Source organism: Mauremys reevesii, linkage group 3 (assembly GCF_016161935.1).
Source record: "Mauremys reevesii isolate NIE-2019 linkage group 3, ASM1616193v1, whole genome shotgun sequence".
In the NCBI taxonomy this organism is placed as follows: domain Eukaryota; kingdom Metazoa; phylum Chordata; order Testudines; family Geoemydidae; genus Mauremys; species Mauremys reevesii.
In genome coordinates, this window is record NC_052625.1 from 198,074,973 (window position 1) to 198,094,191 (window position 19,219).

The following is a 19,219-nucleotide window of genomic DNA, read 5'->3' on the forward strand; positions in this document are numbered from 1 at the left end:
AATAGTCCTCCTCCCCTCCTTTCTTTAAAATACTTTGTGTCATGATAGGATCCATTGGACTTTTAAGCCTTCTGATATCTTCAAGTAAACAGCCATCCTTATGCCATAAGACCAGATAGATAAATACATACTCTGTGATAGAGAGATAAATGGAAAGGTTAGGATAATACTTGCACTAAGGGAGATTTTAAAACTTTTTTTTAAAAAAAAATTATTATTATTATTAACAAGTATTTCATTGACATGATTTTGATGCAGTTCAGAGAAAAAAACTTTCCTTCTTCAAGATTCAACAACTGCTTACCCCTTGAGCTTAGGGCTCAGAAACCTCACAGACATTTCTCTGAGGCCTCCAAAGAATATCCCAGCAAAAGAAGAAAGAAAGACTCTTGTGATATTTCTAAGTGTTATAATAGGCAGGGAACAGGGCCAGCTCCAGACCCCAGCGCGCCAAGCACGTGCTTGGGTCGGCATGCCGCGGGGGGCGCTCTGCCTGTCGCCGGGAGGGCGGCAGGCGGCTCCGGTGGACCTCCCGCAGGTGTGCCTGCGGATGCTCCACTGGAGCCGCGGGACCAGCGGACCCTCCGCAGGCATGTCTGCAGGAGGTCCACCCGAGCTGCGGGACCGGCGACCACCAGAGCGCCCCCCACGGCGTGCCGCCATGCTTGGGGTGGCGAAATTCCTAGAGCCGCCCCTGGCAGGGAACACTCCCCCTGCCCAAAACCACCCCTATGCTTTAAATAACAACAACAACAAAACCCACTGGTCTTCTCCTAATTGTAAAGAGGCAGAGAAGAGCACAGCCCCAATGCTATGTTCTCTTTTACAATTATCCTGCACTAACCCGTATTAAATATCTACAGTGTGTTAGAAAATGCCTCACCTGCCATGTAAAATAATAATAATAATAATAGTAATAATAATAATTAATAATAATATATGGAGATATACCGATCTCCTAGAACTGGAAGGTACTTCGAAAGGTCATCGAGTCCAGCCCCTGCCTTCACTAAAGAAGAGTCATGTCTTGCTATTAAAGGAAGGGGTCTCCTATTCTTCAGGAGATATTGGAGGCTTCACTCTTAGGGGGGACTGTCAAGTGCAGTAATAGTGGGAGGAGGAGGAGGCCACCAATCACCCTCTGGAAAGTCAGCAGAGCGATGGGCCTGCGGGGGAGGGTAGGAGGTGGACAGGCCTCCCTCAATAGCAGAGCACAAAGCAAGGGGGAGGCACAGGGCTGTTGGGAGGGAGGGCTCTTTCGTGGTAAGTCTATAGGAGATGAGGTCTGAGGGGACACAAGGGGACTATTTAGACCCCCATCTCTGTAATGGATGGATATTTGGGGGCAAGTTACTTGGGTGCCAGTAGGTGAATGAATCTTCCTCAAACATCAGCCAAGGTTCACTCCAACATCCAGCTGGTTCTGAAAATAGGTCAAGGTGAGCTTAATTGGCCGAAGAAGGAAAAGAGGAGGCGTTTTTATTTTTTGGGCAGGGAGTGTTTTTTCTTGTATCTGGAGCAGTTCACTCATCCTTACCTGTGACACCCACATTCTCCAGCCTCTGCCAAAGCTAGGCATGGATGTCAGTGCGACAATTAGGTGCCAGTTAAGGCAGATCCTTGGGTTCAAGTCTGAAGCTGGAAGGGACACAGCTGGTGCATTGCCAGCTATGATAAATGTGTGGTCTGTTGAAAACTGTATTACAACTGTGGACGCAGGGAAAGAATTAACAAGGATTTGAAGGGAATCTTAATGTATGTCAGTCAGTTAGCAAGAGTTAGGACACACTGTAACCCTAATGACGTGAGACTTGTAGAAGCGAGAATGGTGTGAGGCGAGAAGGAAAGAACTGTGTAAAAAGTTATTACGACCTTGCACTGATAACTAAATATGCAGACTGGTGTCTTCTAGGAGTGAGAAAAATAAGATAGCAGGATGGCTTATGTATAAACAAAATGCAGTTGTTGCTCTTTATTGTCTGTATTATTGCTAGTTATTGTCTGTAACAAAGGTATAAATGCTTGCTCTAATTGTTTACGAGTTGAGAGACCTGTCCGGGACTGGGGCGACCCTGTGTCCTAGGGCACTCTCTCCCTCTATTGTAATTACTAGAGAAAGAATAAAGTATTTGATTTTGCTGCACCCAAACGAAAAGCGAGAACTGAGTTTTTCTCCGACACAACTGTAAGCTATTACTTTAAATGTGCCTGCCTGCAGGATAGGGAAGCATATGATCTGGGCGTAGCAGCCAGCCAGCCTACAGTGAGGTGGGGTGAGTTGTGCCTCTTGTTACCTTGCCACATTCCTGCAATTCAATTTAATTCAATGTTATTAAATGTCTTTTGTGGATACGGTAAGAAAAATAGGAACAATCTAAAACAACAGCCACATCCATATAATACATTTAAATTTCAGTCAGAACCAAATAAAAACTCTCTACAATACTAAAAGGACAGCAATTATCACCAATTTGATTATGCCCGGGGATTGAGAAAAAACTAAAAAATGTTGTTAGAGATGGTGATAATTTTTATACATACACAAAAGCGGTCAAATCCAGCATGGTGTCAGAAGCTGGAAAATAGAGACAATGAACAAGATCTGTGGCCAGAGTCACCACTATGTCTGTATTTTTGTTTTATTTTAGAATGTGGAAAACAACAGGGAAGGACAAAAGTAAAGTCCCCAGGAGAGAGCATGGGGGGGGGGTGTCTCCTTTGTATCATTGTGAAGCATATATGAAACCAAAATGGCTGCTCTTTACAACTTTAACACTCAGTTAACCAACGAGAAAGGTGTACAAGTTTTGAACTATATTTTAGGGGGTGTGTGTGAGAAGGTCTGTCCGATCTCAGTGTGAAATGATTGAATGTATCACAGAAGAGCTAGAATAAGTAGCCACATGTTGTCTTCTGATTGCTGCTCATACTTTTAAAGCTTTCAGGATCTCTATGTCACTCTACCGGTCATTCATGGAAGGATCCTATTTTCAATAACTAGCTGAGGAAAGATTAGCATAGCATTTTCTTGGTAGCACTCACCATACTAACAACTGCCGATCTGATTCCATTGTTACCCTTTCTTCTCACATGCTTGTCCACTTCTAGAAATATCTCCTTTCTGGATATGAAAGGCCTGCTGTCCTCAGACTCAGGGGAGTTGGTAGGACCTGTTGTGAGTTTCTCTGGTAAGACAGAGAGCAGGGAAGAGCAGGAGGGCTGATCTTGACAAAAAGAAATGTCTTAAAAATGAGGCCTGCTAAAGTAAACTGGGAGGCGCTCAGAGAAAAGCTAAGTAGAGGAGAATTTGGAAGCCCCTACATGAAAACAGCTGAGGTAACGAAATGTTCACCAATCTCCTGAGAAAGCATGTCTGCTCCAGAGAGTTTTGTTTTCTTTCTTTTTGACATTTTTTTGCCCCAGGTAGGGGAACTTTCGGTTAGGCAGGGGACTAAACAATTCACAAAAACACATTAACCCTGTAACTAAGCTTGAAATACTGCACAGTGTCTCCTGGAGACTTTCCTTTTATTGTTCCCTGTTGTTTTCCCTATTCTACAGTGGAAAAAAGAACTCACAGAGCTGATTCTGGTATGATGCTATTCCTCAGCAAAGCACCAGGGAAGAATTCGCCCAACCCAGGAGCAGCATAGAACTGATGGAACTGGCTGAAGACTGCTTCCTTTGCACATGCTGCCTTAGGGGCAACGAGGGGAAAGGTGTTTGAGGGGTGCCAGGACTGAGGGAGTAATATCCTTATTATTGAGCACTACATAGATTCTGGGCTGTTCCAGGCTGTGGCGCCCCACTCATAGGTAGCCTGGATGTTGTTGCTGTAAACTGGAGTTGTTCTAATGTATTCAATACTGCCATGTCTACCATGTGGAAATTTGCTTTACGGCAACTATTACAAGTTCATCTCCCTGGTTAACAGAAGCCCCCATTGTATCTACATTTCAAGACAGAGTCTTTATTTTTCTTCACGGAGCAGGGTAAAGAAGAGTTGTGATTCCAGCATGATGAGCATTTTCCATTGACTGAATTTTGATTCCCTGTGATTCAGTCAAGTCAGCCCAATTATCATCTAATGCACAATTTTACCACAGATTTAATATTACAGAAAGGGCTGTAGTTCTGGTCATTCTCAATAGCAGGCTCTAAGAAGGAAACAGATTGAGTCTAAACAGGTGCACAGGTTTCCAGGTTTCAGAGTACAAGTACAACACCTCTGTGCATGGGTGTCTCATATTTAAGGGATGGAAAGCAGCTCCTAAAACGGATGGAACAGGCAGTACCATAAATGCTGATTGGCTGACTAGATTTGAAGCATTTCAGCTTACAATTGGATGACTACCACTTTTAGAATTGGAAAGAATTAAATTAATCTCTTCTGGTTTGAACACCTGACAGTTTGTAAGACACTGTGCAGATGTCTTTGTGAAGACTCAATGCTCAGGAATAGTTTTCTTTGAGACCAATAGCCAGCTTAAGGTTATACCATCCTCACCCATTAGAATACTTATGGCTGAATATTTTTGAAATGTAGGTAGTTGTGCTTTGACAAAACTATCCACTGCCCTCAGAACTGAACCGAAGACCTAAACTGATATGTTCTCACTTCTGCATGTATTTTCTCACCCCAGACCATGTGATTTCTAGTAACAAAGCCAAGCATTTAGTGTGGCAGATTCTTTGAGAAACAGTCAAGTATCAGAGGGGTAGCTGTGTTAGTCTGGATCTGTAAAATCAGCAAAGAGTCCTGTGGCACCTTATAGACTAACAGACGTATTGGAGCATGGGAGATTCATTTTGTTTGTGACCCATCCAGATGTTCAGTTCAGTTCAGTTCCATATGCCATGCAGAAGGAAGAGCATGCTCATTGTAAAGACAATGTTTGGGGTTTAGTAGAAAGCCTCTAGGAAGCTCTACTGAGGAAAAACTGAGGGGACATGGGGACATTTTGACCAGTCAAATTCAGTCATGTCTGAATGGATTGTCAGGTGGGCAGCAAAGGCACCTCCCTGATCCCAGGACTATTCCCATGACAGAGTTCACCAAGGTACTTACTACAGTCAAAGGGATTCTGTCCTTTCACTTCGGTATAGCTTTGGACCAGACCCGGGACACTAACAAGGTACAATCAAAGTGCAGCTTGCTTACCATTTACAAGGCAAAGACTTCTGAGTTATATGGATGATAAAGAAATTCTGTAATTTGTTAGTATTAATAATGTCATACACACCATGAATAGGCCTGAATCCTTCACATAACTTAGGTTAAAACCTTTCAACCACATCAAATAGCTAAGACTGCTCTCAATTTTTCTTTTTTCCCCCTCCCATATTATTTGCTCTATGCCAAGAAATTTATAACAGAGACACAATAGATCAAGATTATTTGTTATGGTAGTATAATTTACAATGTTACAGGGGGAGGTTGGGGGAAGCTCAGTGGTTTGAGCATTGGCCTGCTAAAGCCAGGGTTGTAAATTCAATCTTTGAGGGGGTCATTTAGGGATCTGGGTCAAAAATCTGTCTGGGGATTTGTCCTGCTTTGAGCAGGGGGTTGGACAAGATGACCTCCTGAGGTCCCTTCCAACCCTGAGATTCTATGAGAGGGAGATGATACCAGACACCTCTGTGTTCTTGGGGAACCAGGGTGCAGTATCCAGCCTGACTCATGAAAAATTCCCCCCCGCCTCTGCTTAAACCAAAACCCATCAGAGGAAAAAAAAACTTGCAGAGAGCAGTGAAGGGCGTTGGGAGACACACCTAGACCCCTCCTGACAAGGGTGACAAGATTAAGACATCTCCATTAGCATACAGAATGGAGAGCAGAGACAACTCCCCTAGCCTCATCTGCATGAAAGATGGGACAGGAAGACATCTCAATTTGCATACAGAATGGAGAACCAAGAAACACACTGAATTCTGGGACCACAAAAAGCAGGAAAGCACTGCATCATGGGAATCTCTGCTCCAGATGCTAATGAACCTATGTCTGCTCGCACCCAGCTCAGCAATTATCAGACCAATTCTAGTAATGAATCCCTAATTGATATCCAAATAGTGAAGCCGCCTAGTGGCATTGTGAGCTCCCTGGAAGAAAACACCATCCATAGCCAAGAGTGATCAGCTCCTATTGTCTAGTCTAAAGAAAACCCTTGACTCATCAGCTTACCTATAAACAAATCTATTCTTCTCCCTTGAACCATTGTATTTTCTCTACAAAAATCCCTACTCACCCTCCAGTCAGGGTTCTGATGCTTAGATCCAAACTCTGCATCAGTTCCACTAGGACTCCATACTCTCCTGACTGATCGTGCTGGGGACTCTGCCTGCCTCCTGCCCTCAGGACCCTCAACTACCAGCATCATCTGGGAACTCCGACCATTTCAAGCTTCAGGGAGTGGTCTTCTCTCTCTCTCTCTTTTCATTTTTCCTGTATACCTTAGGTATTAACCTTTAATAATAACCATCACCGGTTCATTCACCTGCACGTCCACCAATGTAATATATGCCATCATATGCCAGCAATGCCCCTCTGCTATGTACATCGGCCAAACTGGACTGTCTCTAAGGAAAGGGATAAATGGACACAAATCAGATACTAGGAATGGCAATATACAAAAACCTGTAGGAGAACACTTCAACCTCCGTGGCCACACAATAGCAGACCTTAAGGTGGCCATCCTGCGCAAAAAAATTTCAGGACCAGACTTCAAAGAGAAACTGCTGAGCTTCAGTTCATCTGCAAATTTGACACCATCAGCTCAGGATTAAACAAAGACTGTGAATGGCTTGCCAACTACAGAACCAGTTTCTCCTCCCTTGGTTTTCACTGCTAGAACAGGGCCTCATCCTCCCTGATTGAACTAACCTCGTTATCTCTAGCTTGCTTCTTGCTTGCATATATATACCTGCCCCTGGAAATTTCCACTACTTGCATCCGACGAAGTGGGTATTCACCCACGAAAGCTCATGCTGCAAAACGTCTGTTAGTCTATAAGGTGCCACAGGATTCTTTGCTGCTTTTACAACCTTTAATAATGTATGTTATGTTGGTTTAGCCCTCCTTGTGTAGTTATCACCGGTATTCAATAAATAACTTGTATGGTTAAGCTGGGTGCTTCTCTCTCTCTTGCTGAACCTTACTCTTTTGTGTTTTTATCTTCCCCCATTCACTCTGCAGCAACGCTTCTTTTACCTAAGCTAAAGATCCCTGCAGTGCCCAAAATACTGTGGGGTTTGCTCATCAAGTAGGTTACTGCCAGTACAATTGTGTTGTGAAGGTGGGAATAGGGACGTGCTGAATCTGGGACACATAAGGGTAACAGCTTGAAAGTGCTGCTTGACCCAGTCCATGGAGCCCAGGGGCATATAAGGAGAGTCAGCTTGAAAGTGCTGCTTCATCCAGCCCAGTGAGTCCAGGGACATATAAGGAGTCAGCTCGACAGTGCTGATTGACCCGGTCCGCTCAGACTTGCTTTGTTAATGTATGTGTGGGTGGGTGTGTTCATCCAGTTCTTGGGCTGGAGAAACCCAGCTCTGGGGAACCCAGGTCCTGCAGGATAGCTCCATTGGGAGGGGACTTATAGAAGGGAGAAGTAGAGCTCCATATGAACACACAAAGTGACACAAGCAGCACATTGACAGAATTACAGAATCCCCTTCCCCAGAAAAGTAACCCGAATAAATGAGCATACCTCAAAGTAAGGGGCAAATCTGGTAACAAATTGGTGGAGAATGCGGGCAGCATGTGATCCTAATCACGTGGTAATTGTTGAGTAGTTGCTGTGGAGTGGGGAAACTGAGGCACAGACCTGAGTAAGCTCTCTTTCTTTTCATTTTTCAGACCAAGCTTCTTTAGCAAGGTCTCTTTCTCTCTCATAGACTATTTGGTAACCTTATGCTAAGAATTGTGCTTAGAATACCTGGAGAACTGTGAAATAAGGAGTTAAGAGTAGTGCCTTCAAAGTAAAGGTGTTAGAAAGAGCTGTTGGTGGGGATCATTAGTGAAATAAAGAAATAGAGATGGCTGAAAAAGACCTTTTTGCTGCTCGCTTGAGACAGGAGAAAACCAACAGGCTAGAGAGATGGGTAATAAAAAGGGGGAAATGCCCCTGGGAAAGGGGATGTTTTAAGGGTGAGAACCCCCTGACTGAAGCTAGTCTGAGCTTTGAACAATATTGCACAACCTTTAAGCCACGTGGTAGTGCAAAGGATGCAGCTGCTGCATGGGCATTATTTTATGCATGTCTGGACATGGTTGAAATGGTGTCATAGGTTTATGACAAATGGTAAAGAGAGGGCAGGAACTGGAGCTTGAGAAAAAGCAGTTACAGCAGCGTTTGAACACATGTGAGACAGACGGGTGTGAACTGATAGCAGAAAAGCTCAGAATGCTGACTGTACTCAGAGACATACAAGAGGAGAGAGACAAGGCCAGCAGGAATGCAGAACAGTATAGAAAAGAGTTAACACACACAAAAGTTCTATTAGAAGAAGCAAGAGCAGCAACTCGCTTCTTGGCAGAAGAGAACAGGGCGGCAAAGGCAGCAGCAGACCATCAGGAGTGTGAGGCAAAGCGTAGTACATTGCGTGCCCAACGTAGTGTCCATAAGTGGGTGGTAGCAGCTGTAAGGCTGAGAAAGGATTGTGATTTGGAGCCCCCTGGGAAAATAAAGATCCCCCCTGATGCTGACCCTCAAAAACCATTTAACCCCGATTGGCCACACAGGCATCATGTCGCCCCTGTTGCTACAAAGGAGGTGAAACGCACAGTGGCAGGAGCCGATCTCCCCACAACAGAGCTGGTCACGGATGTAGTAAGGTGGTCTCCTAGTCAAGCCAAGGCTATTGCGGAAAGACTGGGGCCACTGAACCGTGACACAGCTGTTGCAGGGCTATCCCGTGTTTGGCAAATGTACCCCTCTGCTGATGGCATGGACTTAACCCGATTGGCTCAGTTATGTGCCTCTTCTTGTGATGCAGATGCTTTTGACGTGGTCATAGGCTCTTGGGAGCGCACTGCCATTGGACCCCGGGAATGGATGATAACTGCTATTAAAATATTACTGCCTGCATCTTCCCTTAAGAAACTGTACATAATGGAAGAGCAGAAACCAGGAGAGGCCCCAGAAGCTTACCTAATTCAAAAGAAAATGCTGGCAGCTCTCTCTGATTCATTACCCCAGACAGAAGAGAATGGGATTATCACTTTCCAGTATCAGGGACACGAATTAGTACAGAGCACTTATGCAGGACTAAATTCTCAGACAAAAATGACCGTGGGGACTGTAGATTTAGAACACCTAACCTGGAGTGAACTAGTGGCAAAAATCAAACAGGCAGGAGATTTGCTACGAGAGACTGGTGTCTTAAAAAGATAAGTCAGCAAAAAGACTACCTCAGAGCCCATGCAGGCGATCACATTTACAAATAATGGTCCTCTCTCTGCCAGGCACCCTCCCAATCTTAATTCCCCTACCTCCCACAACCCTGGGCAGCGCCAACCCAAGGAGACCCTTAGGAACATGATTTGGAAGGAGCTGGTGAATTTAGGGGAGGATATGGGAAAATATGATCGCCAGCCCCTCAGCATCCTGATTAATGCTTTGTCTCAGGTCATGCGGAGAATGGCGTTAATGCAGGGAGCTCCCCCACAACCAACTGCCCCGGTATAGAATGCTTCCTCCACACCCAGTCCCTGTCAAAGCCAGGTCCGTGCCTCCTCTTCTGAGTGGAGGCTCTGGGAGTCTGACGATCAGTAGGGGTGCCCGGTTCCCCAGGGACCTCCCCAGCTGATTGCAAGATGTCAGTGCGACGTATGGAGGAGACCCACTGTGAGGGCTACAGTGGGAAACCCAGGGGTGTTAGCCCAATTGCTAGCAGATAGGATCTCCGAAGGGAGACCCACCACTAGGCAGGTTCAGCTAAATGAGTATGAGGGAGAAACAGTCTCCCATGGTTTGTCACTTGGGAGTGGTCATTTGCCTGTTAAAAAAGCCATCCCACTTTCCCAGTGTTTGTCTGTGAAAAGCCATGTGGTCTGTGACAAGGGGGAGGGAAGTTCAAATGGTTTGTCTAGTAAGAAAAGCAGTTTCACTGCTGGGGGAGAAAATGTCTCCAGTGTGCTGTCTGTGAAACAGTCAGAAAATACTCTGAGTTTATGCTGACTGAGGATATGTCAGTTGTCTCAGAAGTTGTTCTGGACTCAACTGAAACCCAGAAAGTTGATCAGAAAGATGTTTCTGTAGCGCAACCCCTAGCTGAAAAGGGAAAGGACAAAATTTTGGGGGAAAATGAATTGTTGCCTATAAGTGCTCCTGAAGAAGTAAAACCTCTGCAGTTTGCTGCAGCTGAAGGTTGTGGAAGTGAGCTGACTGAGTTAGCTGAGAATGAATCATTGCTTGTAACAAGCAACAGCGTAGGTGCTGAGGAATTTGGTTCAGTTTCTAGCTGCCAAAGTTTCTCAACTGTGTATGAATCCACTGACTTTGTTTTAGAAAAATCCAGGATGGAAGCCATCCGTACTAAAAACAGCACTGCCTCTGTCACTGCTAAGCAACTCTTTACACACACCTGAGACGGCTATAGCTCTGTTGTGAATCGGGCCAGCCCAAGTGTTTGTCAGATAGAAATCCTGAATGGGAAAAATGAAAAACCCTGGCGGAAATGTTTTCATTTTTCACAGCTCAAAGAATGGAAGGAGAAACCACCTGACCCTCAAGACTGTCTTCTCCATCCTGTCGGCCACCCTTCTCGGCCAGCAGGAAGGAACGGCTTTGAGCCGGTGGAAAATACGCATCGAGTGGGCTGGTCAGTGCCTACCCTGATGTTGAGACAGGAAAAGGCCAGAAAAGTCCTTAACTCATTATGGCCACCCTCACGTACGTCACTGCTTCATGTTCACCCTGTAATATTGGTCCCAGTCTCTCCCAGTATATACGGGGGGAGTGTGGAAAGTTTTTCTCTCTTCTTTGCCCCCTCACAGGTCCCATACACGAGCCATGACATCCCACCATTGCACCAGCACCCTGCTATTCATAAGTATCTGGAGTCAGATGCTGTCCAGGCTCTATGCTGAGCCCAGGAAGTCAAATTGCTGAGCCACATGCATGGGTTCTATGGGAATGGAAGCAAACCCCTGGCTCTGCAGCGTCACTACCAGTTCTATGCTGTTCGCAACTCCTCGGGTTGCCCCTTGAAAAGCATTGCCAATTGCACACAAAGTGCCACCGGAGAATCCCTCAAATTTTGTTATGAAACTAAGACAACCCCAGACTCCATCCCATTCTTCTGTAAGCCGTTATGGTCTCAAATGGGACGTACACCATCAAATACACCCAGTGACAGTCTCCTGGGTGGCGGATGGTACCGGGTAGCCCTGGTTTCCTCCACTGTTTGGGGAACAACCATGGCCCTATGTGTCATCATTGTCATTGGAACTCAGACACCTCCATTACCCGGAAGGGAACTGCATCTGTCTCTGATTACGCCAGCAGGCAAGACTTTCACACGATTGCTCATAAACTGTGGAAACCACTGAACTGGACTTTAGCTGGACATGACTTGATTCAGCAAGGTCACCCAGACTGGGTAATTCCATTAAAGGGCACACATTGTGATAAGCTCATGCCAGCAATTTGGTTTAAATTCACATTGCACCTGCATGTGCTCCCTTGATTGGAACTAGCCATAAGGGTTGGGATGAGTGAGTAACCTGGGAATAAATCTCAATGTTCTTTGAATGTTGTCCAGGAAGAGGGGTTTGTTGTTGTCTATGTTGGTAAAGCATGTGTTTGTGTAAGAACAAGATGTAATATAGTAGTAATTAATGGACATTGGATCCAACCCATGGTGCCTTATGTTAATCGCTGTTTCTGTAATGTAACCACCATTGTTAGTTGTGATATTAAGTTTACTGTGCCTATATGGACTGTACAACATCTAAATGCCTATCCTAAGCTCACAAGGCGGTTTCCCCCATTTCACTGGGAATGGGTCTCACTGCCATTAAGGGACTATTAACTCATCCCTCTTTACAAGCTGAGCTGCAAAGGCTCAGAACTTTGAGGGAGAATGGCAAACTCGAGATTCAACACCACAACCAGGAGATATCTAGGCTGGCCGCCACAGTTAAAAACACAGGCCATCACTCTTGGTGGGAGACTTTGCTTGGATGGAGCCCCAGTGCAACAGGTCCTTCCCTGAGTTTCACCACAAATGCTAAATCCTGCGGCTGTGCTCTGCCTGCCTTCATATAGCTTGGATTCTATTGCAGGAAAGGGTACATGGGCCCAGAATGAGGTGTGTAGACAGAATGAGTGGATAGGAGAGTGTGGGATGAATGGAGGTAGGTGCTGCAGTAAGTTGAATCTTGGGAAATATGGTGTAATGAGTGTGTGGGTGGAGAGACAGGTTGAAGTGAGAGTGGGTTGGGATGAATGCTAATGGAAATGGATGGTATGAATGCACCGAGTGGGCGTGTGCAGAACAAACAGGCACTGTGCCCCAAAATCATATATATAATTTTGGAGCAAACTGCCTGTTTGTTCTGCTCACACCACCTGGTGTAGGTATATATATTTATATACGCAAATCTGAGTCTACTGGCTTGTTGTTTCCAGATGTTGTCAGGTATGCAACTGGGAGTTGGTAGATATGCGGCTGGAATGTGATATCATCTGTTGGGATTGAACAAGCTTCTTCAGAGCAATATTTATTATCTCTTAAATTGTCAGAGAGAATTACTTTTTCATCCTTTTTATGGTTTCCTAAATGTAAAAATACAGATAATTTCCACGTGCTTTCCTTCTTTCCTGCCTCCTTTTTCCAATGGAATAAAATGTGAAAAAAAGAAGGGAAAGGAATGGAAAACAGTCTGAAAAGTTAAAGCGGAAAACCAAAAGCACAATGACATTTCAACACATTGAACGGTTGTTTTGAAACCCTACTGTTTTTTTTAGAAATTTTGCAAAAAACAAATAATTTCTATCGTGAAATTTTCTTTGGAAAATAATCAGTTTTCTGATCAGCTCCACTAAGGGATATTTGTAGCATTGTAACTGCACCAATGTGACAGTTGTTCAAATCTCCTGTCTAACATAAGCTGCAGCAGTTCAGCTACATCTGTATAGCAACATTGGCAATACAAACAGCAATATAGACATGCTCTTAGTCTTGAATTCTTGAAAGATACCTCTCTGAAGACATCCAGCTTATGTCTACACTGTAGCTGAGACCGAGCCTTCCAGCCGCCTAGACAAACTTGCGCTTGCTGGGTTCAAGCAGCTGCACTAAAAAATATCAGTGTGGATGTTGTGGCTTGAGGAGTAACTTAGAGGCTAAAGTCTGTCTGACCCCCAGAGTCTGAGCTCGGGTGACTAGCCCATGTGTCCGCCAGAGACACAATGTTCACACTGCTATTTGTAGTGCACTAACTCAAGCCAAGCTAGCACAAGTCTGTGTAGCTGAACTGGGAGGCTCATACCAAGCTGCAGTGACGACATCCCCCAGCCAATGCAAGCTCTGATAATCCACTAGAACCCAGGTGATGCATTTCAGCTTCCTTAACTTGAGATTTTCATTATATTGCAAGGTGGTGTTGGATGCAAATATAAACATGAGATATCTGTGGTGTTCTCACCACTATGGATGTTGATGAGGCCCTGGAACATATTTGGCCTAGATGAACATTTAAAGCAGGAAACACCTCTATGCAAAATCGAGGACTGGATGGGACCTCTTCTCCATTCCGTCCTTTTCTTCCCATCAGGAAGACTCTTTGGTCCCTGCTGCCCCTATCTAGAATCCTGGGGCATCATCTCCTCAGGTGTCCCCTTCACCGTTTCTGTGCTTTTGAACCCAGTCTCTCTGGTGCCAGGCCTTGGAGACAGGGACAAAGAAGCAACTGAAACTGTCATTGACTGACAGGAGCAGGGGTGGTGGCTCTTCCTAGGGCTCTCGGCCCTGGGAGCCCCTGGCTTTCCACTTCCCAGAAACTCAGGTCACCATCTCCTAATGCTGCCTCCACCACTTCTTCCACTTCTGAGCCCACTCTGGAAGGAGAGATGGTGCCTTGGCGAGGATATTCATGTGAATTTGTAGCAACTTCTATGGCCAAGGAAGAGGGAGGGTTGGGTTCTCTGCACCACCATTGACTGTACAGAATAGGACAAAACCCCTAAAATGTATTGGGAATGTGTCTCTGTAGACAAGAAGCAAAGAATCACCCATGCTGTCATTCTCTTCCCTGCATATGCATGTAACCCTTCTGCTAGGGATTATCAGCAACAACCAAATCTGGGTTCAATTATATAGGAGTTCCTTTTTATGTTACAAAACAGAACTGGTGCAAGCCCCCACACAAATATTTGGGTAAACTAAGCACCACCCATGTGTGCCTTTAAGGCTAAGTCTAGACTGCACACCGCTGGCAACAGTCCATATGTCCATAGCTTGGTGCATTAGGATCCTTAAGGTAGAATATTTTAAAATATTTTAAACTGTAGGTCATTTGTTCTTCAAAAAAAAAAATTCTCACTACCCTGATCTGAGCTCAAGACCTATAATGGGTATATTGTTATTTCTCAGCTCAGTTCATGTCTTTTCCATGAACAAAGCCAAGCACACAGATGTGGTAGATTCTTTGAAAAAACCGTGTTGTTAAGACACTGAAACCAGGATCTACCATATAGAGAATTGAGTTGGATTCCCAGCTTGAGTAAGCTCTCAGTGGAGCATGTGGCCTAGCTGTATAATATGGGTGCGAAGGGAACAGAATTACTAACACTATTCAGTAAAAGAAGTTAGAGTTTATTTCATGATCTTATGATTCCAATATTTCCCAAAGAAAGTATATTTTTGAAGGAGCAAAGCTAGAGCAGATGTTCAGTTGTGTGCGCCATGTGGAAGCAAAAGCATGGTCAGTGCACAGACAATATTGGGCTTTTAGAAGCAATCCTCTAGCAAGCTCTGCTGAGGAAAACCCCGAAGGGGAATAAGGATTTTTTGACAAGTCAAAATCGAGTCATATCTGAATGGATTTTCATGGGAGCAGCAAAGGTACCTCCTTGATCCCAGGATTATTCCCTTGCCAAAGTTTGAGTTCTTCTACCTGCTAGGTAGGCATTTCAGAGTTCTTTAATAAATGAGAATAAGTTATTATAATGTCACATATTAATTGGTAACTTTAGCAGAGGGTGACAAATATTGTTCTATATTTTCCATTTTATACACATCTTACTTGGAGCAGTCTGGAGCATGAAGAGAGAAACTGCAGAGAGAAGGTAAATTGACTTCAAGGTTGAAGCTCATCTGGAAGCTCAGCATCCCTAGAGAGAAGATGAGGGACTAAAATAGAGGGGAGATGGAGATTCTCCCTCCCCCCAAAACCCTCTTTTGTCATGTGCTACCTTATACTCTTAAACTGAGAGCCACTAGGGACTTGAAGAAACACAGACCTCATTGAAATTGATGGCTGTGAATACAAACTTCAGTTAACACAACAACGAGTATATTAATGACAAGCCCGGACCTAGGACAAAAGGAGTTTTGGACTGAGTGACTAGAGGTTATTGCGATTCATGAGTCATGGGTGGCAGGATTCTTGGGGGAGAATGTAATCCATGTCACAATGGTGGAAATGAGATATATGAATTCCTGCTGTGAGGGGAGGGGCATTTGGAGGAGGAGAGCTGGGGCAATAGGGGAGAGGTTTGGGGTTGCAGTGAGGGATGGGAGACTATGGGGCAGGGGATAAATGGGGATGGGTGATAGGGGAAGGGAGTAAGTTTGGAGTCTCAGATGAGGGAGCTTTGGTTAGTGGAGGGGTAGGAAGGGCACTGGGAAAGTGGGTGTAGGGGGCGAATGACAGGGAGATTGGAGGAGAATAAGGAAAGCGGCACTTAGCCCCACGTTCTCCCCTCCTGTGCACGTTCCCAGATCTTGCACCACTAGGGATCTGACCCCCTTCCCTGCCTCTACCATGTGAACTGGGATATGGGGGCCTGCCCCCATGGGTGTCTGATCCCCTTTCTCTGTCCCACCATGTGCTTGTGTCAGGATCTTGGAGGATCATTCCTGGTTTTCAGAATTCTGAGCTTGTCTCAACTCAAATTTCTGCTGGGGTTGACGTACTCCCAAGCAACCTTAATTCTGCATTAACACAGGGTTTTTTTTGCCATTGAATTCATAGGGCTCTGGAATTGCAATAAGCTAAACTGCAAAAATGTGTTTGATGCTAGTGATATTTATCAGATGTGTGCTGCAATCTGTTTGTTGTAATTATTGTTATTTGCTTAGCCCCATCAAAATTCCAGGTGCATTTCAAGGGAAATACAATTAGCAAGTCCCAGCCTTGAGGAAGTTGTGTCTGATAACATCTATTGAGTGGTACAATGTGCCCTGAAATCATTGGTTAGACTGCCGCTGACTTCATTAGGCTTTGGCAGGGAGAGGAATTGCAGGAAACAGGTCTATCTGTGTAGAAGCTTGACAACAAGATGGGTGTTTGTTGAGAAGAAACTGTATCAATATCCAATGTAGATTTAGGGCATTTTCCTTTTTTTTTTGCATCCAAATCGGGGGAGAGAGGGAGCTCCCTGCGACTAGCGGTTTTGGGTGATAACAGGGGAAGTGATGGAACCTACTGAGACTGGGGGAGGGCCAGCCAGCTACAGGAGACAAAATGGTGTCTTGGTGGCTTCTACCTGCTCCCTGGCCTGATCTCAGACACTGCCATGGCCACTCCACCTCTCCAAGTCTTGCTATTGCTTCCTTGACACCCAACCCTCTGTACATGGGGGAGATTACTTGAGGGCAGAGCCTGCACAGGTTTTCCATTTATGGGAAGTTAGCCTCTATTCACCTCCAAAATACTATCACCCTATGCAATCATATTGAAAAGTGTGGTCATGGCCTTAGAAATGGAAAATAATGATACTGGAAATCCTGCCAAGGTGGTAGAATTTGTTTATTTCCTGTAAATCTAAATGGAAGGCTTTTAATATTTTTGCCTGGAGAAAGACATGAACACTCAAAAATGATCAAAAATGTAAATATAATGAAAAATGATTAAAGGTCTAGAAAATGTGACCTGTGAGGGAAGCTTGAAAAAAATGGGTTTGTTTAGTCTGGAGAAGAGAAAACTGAGAAGGGACATGATGACAGTTTTCAAGTACATAAAAGGTTGTACAAGAAGAAATGGGCAGCCATGTCAGAGTAGTTAAGCACTGGAATAAATTGCCAAGGGAGGTTGTGGAATCTCCATTACAGGAGATTTTGAAGAGCAATATGGACAAACACCTGGGATGGTCTAGATCAGGGTTTGGCAACTTTTGGCCCGCAGCTCCCCAGGGTAAGCGCCCTGGCGGGCAGGGCCGGTTCGTTTACCTGTCATGTCCACAGGTTCTGCCGATCGCGTTTCCCACTGGCCGTGGTTCGCCGTCCCAGGCCTGTGGGGGCTGCGGGAAGCGCCATGTGCTGAGGGATGTGTTGGAGTGACGAACCGCAGCCAGTGGGAGCCACGATCGGCAGGTAAACAACCCTGCACATCCTGCCAGGGTGCTTACCCTATTGGGCCGCGTGCCAAAGGTTGCTGATCCCTGGTCTAGATAATACTTAGTCCTGCCTTGAGTGCAGAGGACTGGTCTAGATGACCTTTCGAGTTCCTTTCCAATTCTATGATTCTCACTCTCTTTCTCTTGGGTTTTCCTTTGTTTGTTTGTTTGCTTGTTTGTTTGTTTGTTTGTTTTAATGTGACAAGCAGCCACCTTAACAATAAGAGGGAAAAGTGCATGTTCAAAATCTTGATGTGTTGGACAAGTGAGAGCCAATGGCCCCTGCAGATACGAAGCACCTTCGCAGGATTTGTCTCATTCAAACTATTCAGGGAGAAGAGAATGAGAAGTGACTGGGCTATAGCTCTAGGAAGGGAAATTGAAGAACATTTTTATGGCTTCTGTAATGGAGTTGGGCCTCTGGAAGGGCCTGAGTAGGATCAATGAGTTGGACCAGTTGGACCCTGATAATGGTTAGATTTTCAGTTAGCGGAGACTTGATGTTTTTTAAGGCCTAGGCTCTGGCCCACTTATATCACATCATGCCATACCCCAGCTCCAGCCCTAAGGATTTCAGTGTCATTGTTCACAGAGCAAGAACTACTCCATGTGAGGGAGGGTGGCAGAATCTGGCCATGTGTCTAGTCATTGTGCACCGTGTGCTTCTTGTGCTGCCAAATCCTACCCTGCCTCAGGTAGAGTGAGTGATATTAGCCACCAAATTCATATTCTCCATATCCCAGCTTATTATTTCATGAGACTGCAGAGACATTGCTTGTTTGGAACAACACTGGCATTATCTTATTAAAATGAAAATTAAAAACAGCTAAATAATACTGTGATGTTGCACTCTCTATAATTTTATGAAACTATGCTAATTGGTATGAATATAATGTATCTGAAATATGCTTCATGCAAAAGGTCTCTTGTAAGGTATCATTACAAAGCTTATAATCTACTAAGTGTGGTCATCCTATTTGTATAAATGTACCATTCTTTTATCTAAAATTAAAAATTAAAAACATAACTCTGAGGACTTACTGTAATGATGCAAAATGTGAGCCATTAATGGTGGTTTGGAATCTTGATGGCTCCCATTAACCAGAACAATTGTCTGTAGATGGCTTTATTTTACCTGTAAGTCTTCCTGTATATGTGTGTGCTGGCAAGTGAGTAATAAAGTCTTACAGTGACATGTGATCATGTCACCTGAACTGAAATCCATCTTTAACCTTGTGATTTTCCATTAAAAAGGAGGGGTGAGAACCCAAAGAGGGATAAAAAATTCCCACCTTATGCAAAAAATATATAAGTGGGTGAAACAGAACAATGGGGAGTCATCATGAGAAATCCCCTAGCTACCACCTAAGCTGGAACAAGAGCTGTAGCCAGGGAAAGGATTGTACCCAGACTAGGAAGACAGTCTATAAAAAAAAATATTAAAACATCTCTGAGGGTGAGACTTTATCTGTATTTAGTTTTATTACTGTGTTAGGCTTAAATTTTGCATGTTTTATTTTATTTTACTTGGTAATTCACTTTGTTCTGTCTGTTACTACTTGAAACCCCTTAAATCCTACTTTTTGTATTTAATAAAATAACTTTTTACTTATAAATTAACGCACAGTATGTATTAATACCTGCGGGAGGAGGGG

The 19,219-nt window shown here is 44.5% G+C and overlaps 1 long non-coding RNA gene across 1 annotated transcript; it reads right to left on the reverse strand.

The window, feature by feature from the left end:
- Window positions 1-14,887: 14,887 nt before the first annotated feature.
- LOC120400259 lies at window positions 14,888-15,564 on the reverse strand. The gene is made up of 3 exons (XR_005595652.1): window positions 15,468-15,564; window positions 15,251-15,338; window positions 14,888-15,145 (listed from the first exon to the last, which is right to left on the reverse strand). It is a non-coding gene; the product is annotated as an uncharacterized LOC120400259 (long non-coding RNA).
- Between the last annotated feature and the right edge of the window lie 3,655 nt (window positions 15,565-19,219).